This window comes from Ambystoma mexicanum, chromosome 2p (assembly GCF_040938575.1).
Source record: "Ambystoma mexicanum isolate Mex_15411 chromosome 2p, UKY_AmexF1_1, whole genome shotgun sequence".
NCBI lineage: Eukaryota > Metazoa > Chordata > Amphibia > Caudata > Ambystomatidae > Ambystoma > Ambystoma mexicanum.
Window position 1 is genome coordinate 447,715,229 of NC_090923.1, and position 15,764 is coordinate 447,730,992.

General features: G+C 44.8%; 1 protein-coding gene across 6 annotated transcripts in view; it reads right to left on the bottom strand.

The window, feature by feature from the left end:
* Positions 1–15,764, bottom strand: part of UBA3 (ubiquitin like modifier activating enzyme 3) — a 1,318,404-nt gene that overhangs the window by 1,219,032 nt on the left and 83,608 nt on the right. The gene's annotated exons all lie outside the window — the stretch shown is intronic.

Below are 15,764 nucleotides of genomic sequence, written 5' to 3' on the forward strand. Positions count from 1 at the left end.
TGCTCTGCGTCGTCTTGCTTCCAAGACGAGCATTGCCACCGAGGTATACTACCCTTTTCTTATCCAAGATTCGTTTTGCGCTCAAATCTGGGATAACCAATTCAAGATCTGCTCTCTTGTATGCACGTCAGGTGTGGGCCAATCATGGTCCACCTCTGTCTCAGTCATTCAGGCACACCAGACATCCTGGCACCAGTAGTGTGGATTGGGACCAGACAGTCCTGGCCACTCGCACACATGGAGAAAATATAAGGGGCGCCTGCTTTTAAGTCTGTGGTCTATCAGGCAATATAATAAAGCTAATGAAAATTAGACCATCCAGACCAGAGATAACTGATTACTCTTTCAATTTGTAATCGTTAGCTATCTATTTTACAACAATCCATATATCAAATTACACGACAAATATATTCATATAAAATATGGCTCTTTGAACTTGAAACAAACACATCCCTCCAAACAAACTTCATTCACAACTTCTTCATGCATTCATCACATTCACAAACGATAGAAAATGATATTTTGTTCATATCACAATAACAATGGCAGTTAAAGCATTTCTTAGTTCATTACTTGATTGATTTACAATGTGTCCATCTGTCAGCATTCAGAGGATAGAAAAACTGTTTGTCGACATGTTTCGGTTGAGTTCTTAACGTGGGCAATGAATTCCCTTTGTGTATTATATTCAACCTTCTTCAGGACAAGAGACGATCGCCAAATCAGCGTGGTCTCACAGAAAAGTGGGGGTGTATAAGGCAAAGAGGCCTTGGGTCTATAAAATAAGGAAAATACAAAAAAGATGTCATCTCTGTTTCATAAAAACCCATTTGTTGAGTAACAGCTAGCTAATAGAATAGCTAGCTGTGCGGTGTGCGAACCGGATCACCTCCTCTGATTTTTTCAGTGGCTGGCGAGTCGGTTCAGTGGAATAAATCCCGGCATGAAAAATCTCTAATAATGAGTTTCACGTTGTAAGTCCTACAAAGTAAGGGACATATAAACTCGTAATTTTATAGAAGGAGTATAGCATACTATTAGAAATGAACATTAGTAAATCGGTACTCACTCAGAGTAGTGGGGCTCGAAAGAGTGCCCGAGCTGTGGGTTCAATCAGACTGCAGGGGAGGAAACAGAATGGACAGGGCTCATAAATCCAAGTGCTCCCATTTATACACCCATGTATCGCGTTACTATTATCACAATATAAAAAGTTTGCTTTAAGAGTTCTTGTAAGTGTCAGCTCCATAGAATAGAAAAAATGTGGTGGCCCCATAATAGGGAGGCAGAGACCCATGAGTCTACACGTCTAAGCCTCAGAATGAATATCTGAGTGTCTACGGTGAACTCTAACTCACTCACAAAAAATGGAGAAGTGATGCTTACTTCTTTGGTTCCCTGTAATGAATCCCTTGGAAGAGTATCCGTTGCTGGTCAGTCGCAGATAAAAATGTCACGAAGCTGTAACAACAACCACGGTGCATGGTTTCATATATGGAGCCAAATGAGCACGGACTGGCATAGGCTATATCTGCTATTGTTTACTTACTCTGTGTTTTCCTCGGCTAGGTACGTCAATGTATGAATCTGTTGGCGCTCCTCCGCTAGTACTAGCGGCGACCCGGCGTATGTACCAAATAGCACCATTGGACGCGCAGCCGCTCGGAATTCTGGTCCGTGTGGTATGCGGCTGCTCGGCATTATGGACAACGTAGTTCCCGAACTCTGGCGGAAACGATAACTGTCTCCACAGGGATGTTCGTCTTGTGAGGTATACACACAATTACCGGACAGTTCCCAGATGACGACAGCGGTAAATGTGCTGTCTGTGGCAACCGGCCACTGTACATACTCACTGAGCGTGATGGGAAATTAAGTCCCAATTGCTGGTGCCTGGTTGATAGAGCTGGGCATTGTGGGATATGTGGTCCCAAGGGCTTCAAATATCCCAATTGCTGGTATTTAGTAACCTAAATCGTAAAACCTAACCTCCCATGTCACAGGGCTATGAAAAAAGGCTACAGATGAATGAAATAATCTGATACTCATTTTAGGCCGCCATAGTGTTATATACTATTCAGGACATTCCATTCCACCGAAATATTTAACCCATGACGGACCGTATCTAAAGAATAGATCCATTTCTGTTCCAGGCTGTGTAGGGCACTAGCCATATCCCCGCCTCTTGACTTTGTGCATAGGGTTTGTAATACAAACCACTTGATGTCTGTATCTTTATGATGAGGTCTGTCAAAGTGGTCCACCAGAGGTTTGTCAGCCGTATGGTTTCTAATGCATGAGCGGTGTTCCCCAATACGTATTTTAACCTCTCTTGTGGTTTTTCCAACGTATAGTAACTTACGCGGACATGAGATGACATAGATTGCATTTTTTGTATGGCAATTAGTGTGATTCTTCATCGTCCATGTGTTGGTCCCATATAGAAAAGTATGTTTGATCTCAGTAAAGGGACATACACTGCAGTTCCCGCATTTGTAATGTCCAATAATGGGTGGAAGTCCCCATTGGTTCAAAATCGAGTACTCTTTGGGTTTTTCATAGTAAGTATGCACCAACTTTTGTCGCAAATTGCAATTTCGTTTGAATGCAAACATGGGTTTCTTTGATAATGTACCCGGGTTCTTGATTAAATCCCAATTCTTATTGATGATTTTCTTGATAGCATTGCTGATAGGATTGTACGTTGTAACACAGACCAATCTCTCGTGGGTCTTTTTTTCTTGACCCTGTTGGTGTTGGCTGCTCTCTTCATATTCCTTTTTACCAGTTGCTTAGGGTAGCCCCGTGTATCCAGTCTTTCTTTGAGTTGTGTAGCATGTGTTTGATAATCAACCCTATCTGTGCAATTGCGTCGAATCCTCCGGAATTGCCCATATGGCAGATTAAATTTCAGACTCTCCGGATGAAAACTTGAATAATGGAGTAAGGTATTCTTGTCTGTGGGTTTCCTATAGAGTGAGGCGACCAACCCATTCCCTTGTTTTTTAATCAGTAGATCTAGGAAACTGACCTGATCCTTGTTCCATTCAATGGTGAATTTTATATTAGAATTGTACGTGTTGAGCCACTTGTGGAAGGTGAGTAGAGATGTATTGTCACCCCGCCATATGATGAACACGTCATCTATATAGCGGCGCCACATCTTTAGCTGTCCATGCGGTTGTGTTTGTAGGAAGTCGTTGATGTTTCTTGATTCAAAATTGGCCATGTATAAATTGGCCACGTGTGGGGCAAAGGTGGCACCCATACTTACCCCTTTTTGTTGTTTAAAAAGCTGTTTTTTGAAGAGAAAGAAGTTCTCTGTCATTGCTAGTCTCGAACACTCTAGTATAAACCCTGTTGGTGGTTTATGTGGTTTACGTGTGTCGAGTATTTCGGCTAGTACTTCTAGACATGCCATTTGAGGAATAGACGTGTATAATGCTTCCATGTCCATGGTGGCTAGCAGATCTCCCGTTTCTATTGCGACATCTTGAAGAATTCGAATCATATCCGTAGTGTCCTTAATGTATGAAGGCATTGCCAGGACAAAGGGTTTCAGGAAAAATTCACTGTAAATGGACAGCGGTTCCAATAAGGAGTCTATCACTGACACGATTGGCCTCCCTGGCGGATTCTCAAGGCTCTTTCGAGCCCCACTACTCTGAGTGAGTACCGATTTACTAATGTTCATTTCTAATAGTATGCTATACTCCTTCTATAAACTTACAAGTTTATATGTCCCTTACTTTGTAGGACTTACGACGTGAAGCTCATTATTAGAGATTTTTCATGCCGGGATTTATTCCACTGAACCGACATGTCAGCCACTGAATAAAATCAGAGGTGGTGATCCGGTTCGCACACAGCTCTTTTAGCTAGCTGTTACTCAACAAATGGTTTTTATGAAACAGAGATGACATCTTTTTTGTATTTTCCTTATTTTATAGACCCAAGGCCTCTGTCTTATACACCCCCACTTTTCTGTGAGACCATGCGGATTTGGCGATCGTCTCTTGTCCTGAAGAAGGTTGAATATAATACACAAAGGGAATTCATTGCCCACGTTAAGAACTCAACCGAAACATGTCGACAAACAGTTTTTCTATCCTCTGAATGCTGACAGATGGACACATTGTAAATCAATCAAGTGTTGAACTAAGAAATGCTTTAACTGCCATTGTTATTGTGATATGAACAAAATATCATTTTCTATCGTTTGTGAATGTGATGAATGCATGAAGAAGTTGTGAATGAAGTTTGTTTGGCGGGATGTGTTTGTTTCAAGTTCAAAGAGCCATATTTTATATGAATATATTTGTCATTGTGTAATTTGATATATGGATTGTTCCAAAATAAATAGCTAACGCTTACAAATTGAAAGAGTAATCAGTTGTTATCTCTGGTCTGGATGGTCTAATTTTCATTAGCTTCACTCGCACACATGACATGTTTTTGCAGAAGGCTGCATGACCAAATAAGGAGGTCCCCAGGTCAGCTCAACCTGGGTGAAGGCTACAGACAAGATGGCCAAAGGACAGAACAAAAGACTTGGTTGCACGGCCATTTTCGACATTGGCCACCGCCAGGGACCAAATGCGGTAAACCAATAAAAATAAGTAAAAATGCGAGTAAAGTAAACTGCTGCCAACAGTTTGCCCTTGTCACACTCGTATAACTACCAAAAATCTTTAGAGGGTGGCTATGGCCATATAAATGAAAAGACCACTGTGCGCGGTACAGCAAGGTTCTTGGTGCACAGATATGGCAACATAGAGAAATACTAACGGAAACAGTTTCCCAGTACTGACAGTTTGAAGGACATGTCAGTTTCCCCCATAACAAATTAGCAAAAGCCCCGGGGAGTACAGCTGAAGGCTGGGCTCCACTGGAAAAATAATCAGGTTAGGTCAGTCAAACAAAAGTAAAATATTTGGGGTGTCCATAATATGGAGGGAAAATTGCACTTACAGAAATCTTTCCTAACAAGGGGCCAGAGAGGTGGTAGATGGCACAGGATCCAGAATGGTAGAGGAAGGAGGAGCCAGATAGTTGGTGGATGGCAAAGGAGCCGGAATGGTAGACGAAGGAGGAGGAGCCAGAGGTAGAGGATGGCAAAGGAGCCGGAATGGTAGAGGGAGGAGGTGGAGGAGGAGCCAGAGAAGTGGTAGTAGGAATAGCAGGAGAAGGAAGTTGATGAGGAGAGGGTTTTGACTCACACCCACCTCTACAGACAGAATGCGGACCTGCCGCATGCCGCCCCAATGCCGCTTCCAGCCCATGCATTGTGAACAACAATTCCCTCTGTCTGCTTCAAGGTAGCAACGTGGAACATTAGGGGTGGCAACATCCCTGCAAGAACAAGAAAAATCCTACAGTTTCTCAAGCGTCACAAGGTCGACGTGGCAATGATCCAGGAAACGCATATTACCCCGCAAAAAGAATGTCCCTGGGCCCCGCAACTGGGGTTGTCATTGTTACTTCTCATCCTACCCGTCATAAGCTAGGGGAGTGGCCACCCTCATTAACCCCCAAAGTTGGCTTCCGCATGAAGAATGTGGTGAAAGACAGCGAGGGCAGAAGCCTCCTGGTGCAGGGTGCTATAGCCGGGAAAGATGTCACGTTCATAAACTCATACAGCCCCAATGTAGACGGAGTGAAACATTTTGATTGGGTCTTTTCTCCACTCTCACAGTGTGGTCCAACAACCATCATCTGGGGCGGCGACCTTAACACTCACCTAGACCCGCAAAAAGATAAATCGCAGACCACCGCCATACAAGCACCCAAGGAAAGCCTTCAAGTGCAGGAGATCTGCAAGGCATTCAACCTGGTCGATATGGAGGCACCGAAATTGGGAGAAACGCGAATACACTTTCCATTCCAAAGTTCACCATTCTGATTCACGCATAGACTACCTGCTTGTTTCAGCGCAAAGCGCATTCCAATGGGATGGTTGTCAGATCCTCCCTAAAACATTTTCAGATCATGCCACAGTAACACTCGAATGTAATCTCCCCAATACAAAACCTACGGCACCTCACTGGCGCTTTAAACCAGGCGCGCGGTCTGACCCAAAATTTGCAGCTGGGCTGCGCGAGATCATTGCCTTTGTGGACACCAACCGGGGCTCAGTCTTCTCGGCAGGGACGCTGTGGGAGGCGTTTAAATGCTACATAAGAGGAGTGTGCATCGCTAAAGAAAATGGAATCCTAAAGACAATACGTCGTGAGTTAACGATCAGCGAACAGCGGCTTAAAGCCCTGGAACAACAGAATACGGTTGCTTCTTCCAACTACACCCAGGCAGAACTCAAAGAAGAACTGATTAAATTCAATACGTTGGCAGAGCGTGAGCTGAAGTTCTCGCATCGAGGTCACCAGATTCGCCAATATGGGGAGGGGCAACGTCCTGGGGCGCTCTTAGCCCGCATCGCTGCTGACAGAAAACCTACTCTGGTAGAAAGAATTTGCACTTCTCAGGGGACACTAGTTCACACAGAGCCAGAAATAACCGACACCTTTCGTGCTTTCTACCAAAACCTATACAATTTGCACTTCTCAAACGACTCAACACCTACACAACTACTTAACAGATATCGAGCTATACTGGGTGGAGCCTGAATTAAGCAAACCACTAAATGACTCCATTACTCTAAAATAGATCCTGGATGCGATAAAGAGCCTGCCCAGCACCAAGGCTCCAGGGCCTGACGGCCTAACTGGAGAATTTGATAAATCTTTCGCTCCATTGATAGCCCCCCCTCCTGCTGAAAGTTTACAAAGAGGCAGCTGTGAAAGGCATTCTCCCGCAGACCCTTAGAGAAGCAAATGTAATTCTACTGCATAAAAAAGAAACCACCCGAGGAATGCGGTTCTTACAGGCCGATTTCCTTAATAAACCTAGATAATAAAATATTGGCCAAGATCCTGTCCACCAGGTTAATCCCTCTGATGCCAGCATTGATCCTTGCCGACCAAGCCGGTTTTGTACCCGGACGCAACACCACATTCGGCATCAGGAGAATATTCTGAGCCATCGCAGCAGTAGAGCCCACACAACAGGCATTGGCAGTCCTCTTAGACGCCGAGAAGGCCTTCGACTATCGAATGGCCCTTCATGTTTGCGGTTCTCAGGCAGCACGGTCTGGGAAACCACTTTTTAAAATTAGTGGCCTTGCTGTACAATAAACCTCAATCCACCATTATCTTAGGCTCTTCGAAATCTGCGGCAGTCTATCTCCAACGCGGGACTAGACAAGGGTGCCCTTTATCAGCACTAATATGCGCACTCATGATGGAACCACTGGCCTCCGGCTTGCGCTCCCGGCATCTCCACAGAGGACTCTCTATAGGCCCCCACAAAGTGGTTATCTCACTCTACACGGACGACGTAGTGCTATTCATCCAAAACCCCATTGAAAATTTAAATCCAATAATGCAAGAGACAATTAAATTCAGTCGAGTCTCTGGCCTAAAAATCAACCACTCCAAATCGATAATCTTTCCCCTAACACAGTGTACTAGTAAATGTGCAGACTAATTTAATTTTAAATGGGAATGTGCCCACGTACGCTACATAGGGATTCACTCGTCTCTAACCCACCGAGAAATCTTGCAAGATAATTATGAAGTCACATTTAAATCTCTGCAGGAGAGGGTGGCCAGATGGAAATCTCTCCCGCTGACGCTTTGGGGTAGGGTATCCCTGGTGAAGACGATAATCCTGCCTAAACTCCTTTACCTGTTCACCAACATACCACTCTTGCTCCCTCAGCTCTTCCGGAGGAAACTAAAGAGTCTCATTCTGGAGCTGGTCTGGGCCGGCAGGCCGGCGAGAGTAGCTTACTCGATTCTCATTCTCCCAATTACCAGGGGCGGACTCGCGCTTCCCGACTTAGAACGGTATTACTGGGCCGCACAAGCACACTTCCTCAGCCATTGGTATTCCACTTAGTTTATCAGACCTCACGTACAGATTGAGCGGGCTCTGGCGTTGCCCAATCTATTGAGAGCAGTGATCATTAGTCAACAGCAGGTACCGCACACCACATTAAATTGGGTGCTCACCACATATGCAATATGGAAGAAAAATGCCCAGAAATATAGAGTAATAGCTAGATACTCTCCACTACTGCCCATTAGGTTTATTCCAGGGGTGCCTCTGACGAATGAAAAGGTGTTCCTCCAATGGGCGGACAAAACACAGTCAATCACTTGGTGACCTTTTTGTTGATGGGACATCACTCCAACAGGCCAAAGAGAGGGGTAGCACATCGTCTCTAGATGTACTCATATTTCAGATTGCGTTATGCTTTACAGGGTATCTTCCCATCCTTCTCACAGCAACCTCCAACATGGTCACCGCTCCACGATACCATACAAGCACAGGGGGTGGGTAGGCTGGTATCCTCAATATATAAATCCCTCCTAACAGACACGGCTCCTGTTAGCACGCACACAAAAGCGTGGTGGGAAAAGGCATTGCAGGCGCCCATCCCTGATGAAGACTGGGCATACATACTCAACCAAACTCAGAGGGTAGCGCTGAATTTGAGGTTGAAACTTATACACTTTCACTACTTACATCAGTCTTATTACACCCCAGCCAAGAAGTGCAAGCACAAGCCACACTGAGGCAAAATGCGAAAGGTGTGGTTGCCCAGCGGCAGACTTCTTTCATCTGGCCTGGAGCTGCCCGGAACTGTCCAAATTCTGGTCACAAGTAACAGGTGGTAGAGGCGATTATTGGTGAAGGGCTAACACCCATTGCCGCAGTTGCTATGCTGGGAATGACTAAACATCTAATCTCCTGCAATACAGAGTCTTGCAAATATTTTACTGGTCCTGGCACGCAGAAGGGTAGCCATGGCTTTGGGTCGGGGCCCTCCTCCCTCTTTCGCAAGGTGGCAAAAAGACGTGCTTTAATGTCGGGACATGTAGACTGAGTTTATTAAAATGCTGCCTTTGCACGCACATCCTCCAGATATTTGGGGTCCATATTTGGGAGCGAACAATGCCTGTCATTAAAGTATATTGCTGGGACGCAGTGTTGTGTTGGTTTGGGGCAGAGGTGGGGGGGACCTTGTTACGGTGCACTTTATTTGTTTAGCCGTTGGACCGAGTGAGTTTTTAACTCGCAACTGCCTTTTTTCTTTGTTTGTCCTTCGCTATTTGCGAAAACTTAAAGTTTAAAAAAAATAATAATAATTGCATTGCAAAGGAAACATAATTTTCCTGCAAGGGCTCTGCTGCAGAATGTCTGATCCTCCGTTCATAAAAAGGCTCGGAATCGTGGATGTAGTGATGCATGCTACGTATCATCGGGCAGCATCCACTGCGCACATACGTCGCTCAACACCACGGCCTTGTCCTGCAAGGGTTGTGAGAGCCCAGGGACTGGGCTAAGAGTGGGATGAGGGAGTCCGGAGACTGATGGGAGCAGGTGGGGGAGCCTAGAGTATACTGGCAGCAGAGTGCGGCAAACGCACGCAATAGTTCATTGCCATTTGGACTTGATGTCCATTTGGCATTTTGGGGAGTGCCCGGCCTGGCCACATTTTGCTCAGGGGGGCCCAGGCCAAAAATGTTTGAAGACCACTGGTCTAGAGGGGCCTCACAATCATTCTCGATTACATCTTTTTGGATGCTTTTTTAATAGATGCCATTTTTTGAATGTGATAAATAATCATTCGTGATCACTGCTTTCTTGGTTTTAATGAAGATTTGCAGGCAACATGTAATGCCATTGTGTATCCTGATGTACTGCAACTGAACTCGATAGGAAACAATTTCCTGGGGCAGGGGGACCATTAAAAGATTTAATGATCAATGTGATTCCCTCCTGCAAAACACTTGTTATGAACATAAACTGGATCTTGTTTGCAGTGGATAATTTTGTGAATGTTATGGCTTTTTGTTGGATAATAGAAAGTTAGGACAAGTTGTGAAAGAATAATTCACATGTTTATGATCCGTTGAGAGAAAGAGGGAAAGAAAAGAGATAAGGGAGATAAAAAAAATAAACTGGTTTTGCCTAAAGAACAGGAACCGAGTAAGATTGGTAAAGTTTAGGAATTGGGTCAAATGAGCAAGTTTGAAACAAGATGCGGACAATACTTAAAGCATTTTGTGGACTTCTTGAACTTGTTAAATGCTTCAAAAGCTCAAATTCAGGAGCACATATAAATGCGGTATCCGAAACACAATGGGTCAAGTCACTTCTCGATTTTATATTCAGGTGACAGGGAATCGTTATATGATATGGCATTAATAACGCGCCTATACACAAGTGTTTTGAGGCGCAACGAGGCAAGGGAGGGAGAACAGGTGGATGACAGACAACGATCTTACTAGGCCAGGTGTCATTCAGATTGCGCAAGTGCATGGGCAGGGGGAAAGGGAAAAGTGCGTGGGGGAAATGAGGGGGGGAGGGTGCAGTACCTGGATAGTAGAATAATAAGCTAATAAAAAACAAACAAATAAAAACGGCCACCAGATAGTGGCAAGTGCAGGGCAAGAGCAGATCCAAGTACTGGTAGGGGTACTGTAGGGATACAGACTAAGAGTCCCCAGGTGCGGGGATTGCTGGGGAGGCAGTGCAGGTGGACAACTGGCAGGGCCTGGGTGCAAGATCAGAAAGGGCGGCCAGGTAACCAGTGCAGTTTCAGCCAGGAATTTAGCAGGGGAGAGGCGGAGAGAAAGCAGAAGCAAAGAGGAAGGTTTTGAGGTGCTTTCGGAACCGGAGATGGTTCTCCTCAAGTTTCTGGGAGGCAGGAAGGCTGTTCCAGAGGGAGGCCCCTGCCGAAAAGAGAGATCTACCAGCAACTTGTTGCTTGGAGAAGCGACTGACCCTGAGGGAGTTGGAGGCGGACGTGTGAAGAGCTCGGGAAGGAAGATATTTGGGAAGAGAGTTTAAGGTATTTCGGCCCCAGGCCCGAGAAGGCCTTGTGGACAATGCAGAGGGTTTTGAACATAATCCTCGCAGTCACTGGGAGCCAGTGCAGAGATTTCAGTCCTGGAGAGATACGAGCCCTGGGCTTGAGGCCAAGGACAAGTCTCGAGGTCCTGCTCTGGATAAGTTGAAGAGGGCGGAGAGTAGAGGCAGGCAGATTTAGATAGAGGCTGTTACAATAGTCCAGCCTAGAGAGAACCAGGGCTCTGGCGACGGTGAGCGTCTGGGGGAAGGAGAGGAAAGGGAGAATACCTCTGAGGTGTAGCTGGTAGTGTGACTTCTTAGAGACGTCAGATGTGAGGGGGAGAAGGAGAGTGTTGAGTCAAAGATGACTGAGGTTTTTAGCCTTGCAGGTGGGAGCAGGAAGAGGGCCAAGCGAGGCCGGCCAGAGGGCTGCAGGGAAGGTGGGAGTGGGTGTGCCAATGAGTAAAATCTCAGTCTTACTGGCATTAAGGCAGAGGTCATTGGGGGCACACCACTCCTGGATAGCAGACAGTCAGAGATGAGGGCAGGCGAGGAGACGGCCGAGGGTAGCCTGAAAATGAGCTGGGTCATGGGTTTAACGTACATACAGTACTACCAAGCGAGAATCATGTATATAATATCGACTTTTCAGCCCAAATTATGTTGGATGCAATAACAAGAGCTAGTAATTCAAAAAGGCACCCGGCTCGAATAACATTTCGAATAAACTCTTTTACGAAAACCCAAAGTCTTGGGTGGCTATTCTCTCGTTCCTATTTAAGGATATAGCTAAATGTGAGCGTTTTCCATCTTCTTGCAGTTCAGCATATTATATACCCATCTACAAAAGAAGTCCTTTTCGGTTATTGACGTGGACTGTAAAATCTTTGCGGGTATCCCGTTATGCCACCTTGAAACAAACAAGTGGAGAGACTACAAAAATGGCAGACAGGATTTCAAAAAATGCCACAGAACCACTAAATGCCTTAAAGAATCATTAAGAGTGTAAGTATACAAATATATATGTTGCCTCAATTGATTGGAGTGCTGCTTTCGACTTGGTAAGCAGGAACCTCTGCTGGAAGAAATTAAAACATTTGGGGTACCCCACAGAGTTGATTAGAATGCATGCGTCTACCTCTATCCAGGTTAGAGGAAACAAAGAAGGGAGGATGACGAAGGATATCCCGGTGGTACATGGGTTAAGACAGGGATGCATTCTGGCTCTGCCTTTTTAACCATTAGCCGAGATCAGCAAGTTTGCCCTAGCCCCTCCCAAAATTGGCCAGCTTAGAGCAGTCTGGACAGCATATGCGGATTACTTCCTACTTTGACACTACTGTGGTAGGCCTACAGAGGTTAATCAATGCATTTGGGAGTTAAACTGATAAGAATTATCTGAAAGTCAATGCGCGGTAAACAAAGATGCCAACTTTAACCTCTCAAAGCAACTCCAGGCAGAGAAATTGGTCTCTGGCTGGAATAAAACTGGAAAAGGTTAGCAGCCTTATTTTAAGGTTTTACACATCCGGGATGCCAAACAGAGATATCATGTTAAGTTATTGTTCTTCGTGGGCTGACCAGCTCATTAGCCAGATGAAGCATATCAAAAATAAATACTGTAAGTTTTCTTTGGCTCTACTAGTGAAATGTTTATGCTACCGCCATACCCAAATTCACCTATGGCGTGGAGGTTTATCCTACCTGGATCCTGCATACTTGGAGTTAATGGAAAGAAGGATCTGGAGAAGCGTTTTAGGCATACCAAATGCCGTCCCGGCTTTGGCAATCCTATACAACTTGGGAACTTGTGGGATTAAGTCAATGGTGAGATGGAAGAGGATGGTCTTTGAAATAAATGGAATCCGCACAGGGTACCAACATTTTATGAGAAATTAGATTGTTGCAACTGAAAGTGGGAAATGAGGTCTGTGAGTTAGGCCAGTTGTGTGATCAAATAATCGGATCTAATATAGAAGATCTAAAGAGTACCCCAAACAGGGTCAAGAGGTGCTTGATGAAACAGGACTGGTGTAGTTTAATGAATGACTTCCATAGTCGCGATATGGTATATTTAGGCAACAAACATAAATCGCACAGAGTCATCTTAGCTGTACACTTGAATGTATTCCCCTGCCCAAGGGTTAGAAAAGATTTCGATGTCATTTGTATAAAACTAAGGAAATTCGGAAAAGGGATAAAAGACGAGACTTGCATTGTGGCTCATTCAATGTTTAGAGACATTTTTCTCGAATTCTTTGGGCAATGTGAAACTAATGGATTCGTATGATTTTTGGAGACCGTTTAAGTGGTGTTGAAATCATTATGTATTGATATTGTTAGTTGTTTAAACTAATTGAAATTGCATGAACTTGAGACACGAAATGTATTTTGCTATGTGATTCCCCCAGCACACTTCTGGCCCTTATCTAGAAGGGGTGAGGTAACGCATTCCCTTCATACTGGGGACAAAAATGATTATCTTTTTTACTGCTGGGTGTGGGAGGTTAAGGTTTTTGGCTCCACCTTTGCGGTGGTGGCGGACCTCAAACATGTGATGTTTAATTCATGCAGAATCGCCCATAAATCTGTGTGTGGTAAGTATTGAATGGCCCATAATTCAAACAGCCAGCGAAACAGGAAATATTTGACAATGCAGCCCATCGCCCCCCCCTTCTTGTTAATAGTTTATTTACATTTCCCACTAACCCATACACTCAGTTTATGTACATAATCAGAATACAAAATGCACAGCTCAGTCAATAAAACAAGTTACTGAGTCACGTTGGCCACACTGCTAATACACTGTTAGTTGTGTTATTTATCATACAATCTAATAAAAGAAAAAACGATTGAGCTACATTCCAGAAGTAACGCAATGAATAAATAAGTTATCCAGTCTTTCAAATGGCTTCCTTTGCTAAAGGCACTCAGATTGTCACCAAAAGCTACTCTTTCATATCCAACATATGGCAACAACTGTAGCTCACATCAACAAGGCTACCATAGTGTTCGATAATCATGCATTTTAATTCCGCCTGTATTTATCGTTGAGGCCTTTACATTCCAGTGAACATGTGATATTTTAAACTGCCTTTTCCATACATTTCAACATATGCGGGGTTCAGTGTCGCGTCACGCCAAATTGCCAAGCATTCCAAAATATTGCCGATGGCCGTCATTCAGTCTATTTCCTTGGGGTGCCCATAGCCAACCCACTGAAACAACCACTAAAACACACTGACCTTGAATGGAAATGCTGGACACTTGGGCTAGAAAGACCACCCGATAAATGTAAGTTCTTAAATAAGTAGAGCAAACTAAGGAATCTCAGTCAATGCCATCTTAAACCCGCAGCTGGCTAGTCCAGATCGAACCAGGCTAGCCTAGACTAAATGCTGTCAGGTCAAATAAACATGTACCAATTAAACACATTTTAAAAAGGGGGGGACTTTACCTTCGGGATAACAGACGTGTGTACATCTTCCACTAAACGTGCCATCTGCAGAATTATTAGACAATGTTTCAAGATGCAATTTCTGTGGTGCCCGTAAATCAATGGCTAAAAAAAATGCAGTCCGTGCGTTTGTATTCTACACCTCACTCTAAACGATGAGGGGCGGGGTTGTCCTGGCAGTCGTGTAGTGTCTAAATTGGTCAGTGGAGTCCCTTTGAAGGTACTGCTAAATCTGAGCACTAACGTGAGGAAGTATTCAGTTTGTCTACTTCAAGAATAAACGGGTGGTCATAGGGGAGGAAAACAAATTTGAACAATGGTTTGCAATTTATGACGCTATAACAAAATGGAAATTATATGTTGTATTGGTTTGTTAATGGAATTTTAAAAAACGACTTTGGCGATTTACTTAAGTGTGTTGTTGTTCGGCAGGCGATTCAAGCCTATCTAGCTCCGAAGGCACCAAAACCTGAAAAACCGGTTTGTGCATTGTGGTAGGTCAGAATCAGCAGACGGACAAGAAGGCATGTTGCGTGAACACCTATTTTTAAAGAAAATAAAGCCTACCTGTCCCCAAGCCTAACATTCTAAGCCCTACTCTAGAAAATAAATAAGTAAAAAGGTACCCCCATTCTAACCAGAGTTTTCGCCATAACTCTGCAGAGAAAAAAAAACAAATCCATCCAAGAGCTACTTTGGGCCACTGCCCAAATAAAAGAGAGGGTGGCTGGTTTCCGACACAAACCCTTTTCCTTAACATAGGCTCCCCCCCCCACCCATGTGGGAAGTCCCAAACATGCAGACTAGCCTTTCAGTTGCTTTACTTCGCAACTAGGGTCTATCAAAGTCTTTCTTCCTTCTAATCTGCGATGCGTTCAGTTTCCCTCCTCATTTTATTTCCCCACAGCAGTGATTATCTTTCTCCCCACATCACGGGTGGGGTGGTCTCCGTTTCTCAATCTACTTTGGGTTTATTTCTCTCCTTTCCCAGTCTGGGACCGCTCTCGTTCCCATTCCCCACTGTGGAACCTCAATCCTATCCCCACTCTGGGGGGTTCCCCTTGCCGCTCGCCACCTAAGGAATTCTCAGTATTCTTCACCCCATCTTGGGGGTTCTCACCGATACACCCTCCCCCAACCTCCCGCCCCCCGTACCTTCTTTTTCTCTGCGGCGCTGCCAGGGAGGGCCATCCATCTAATGCAGAGCACTTGTGCGCCTCATCAACTGGATTCTGCAACAGGCAATGCTTCTTCTCGCTTCCCACAAGACTCTGGCGGCGGCTTGCTTGCGGGCCGCCTCAGCTCTCTGGAGATTTTTGCACCCCCCGCCCCATTTCTCTGTCCCGAGCCCTTTCACTATCCTCGCTCGGTGGTAGAAACGACCTTTCTG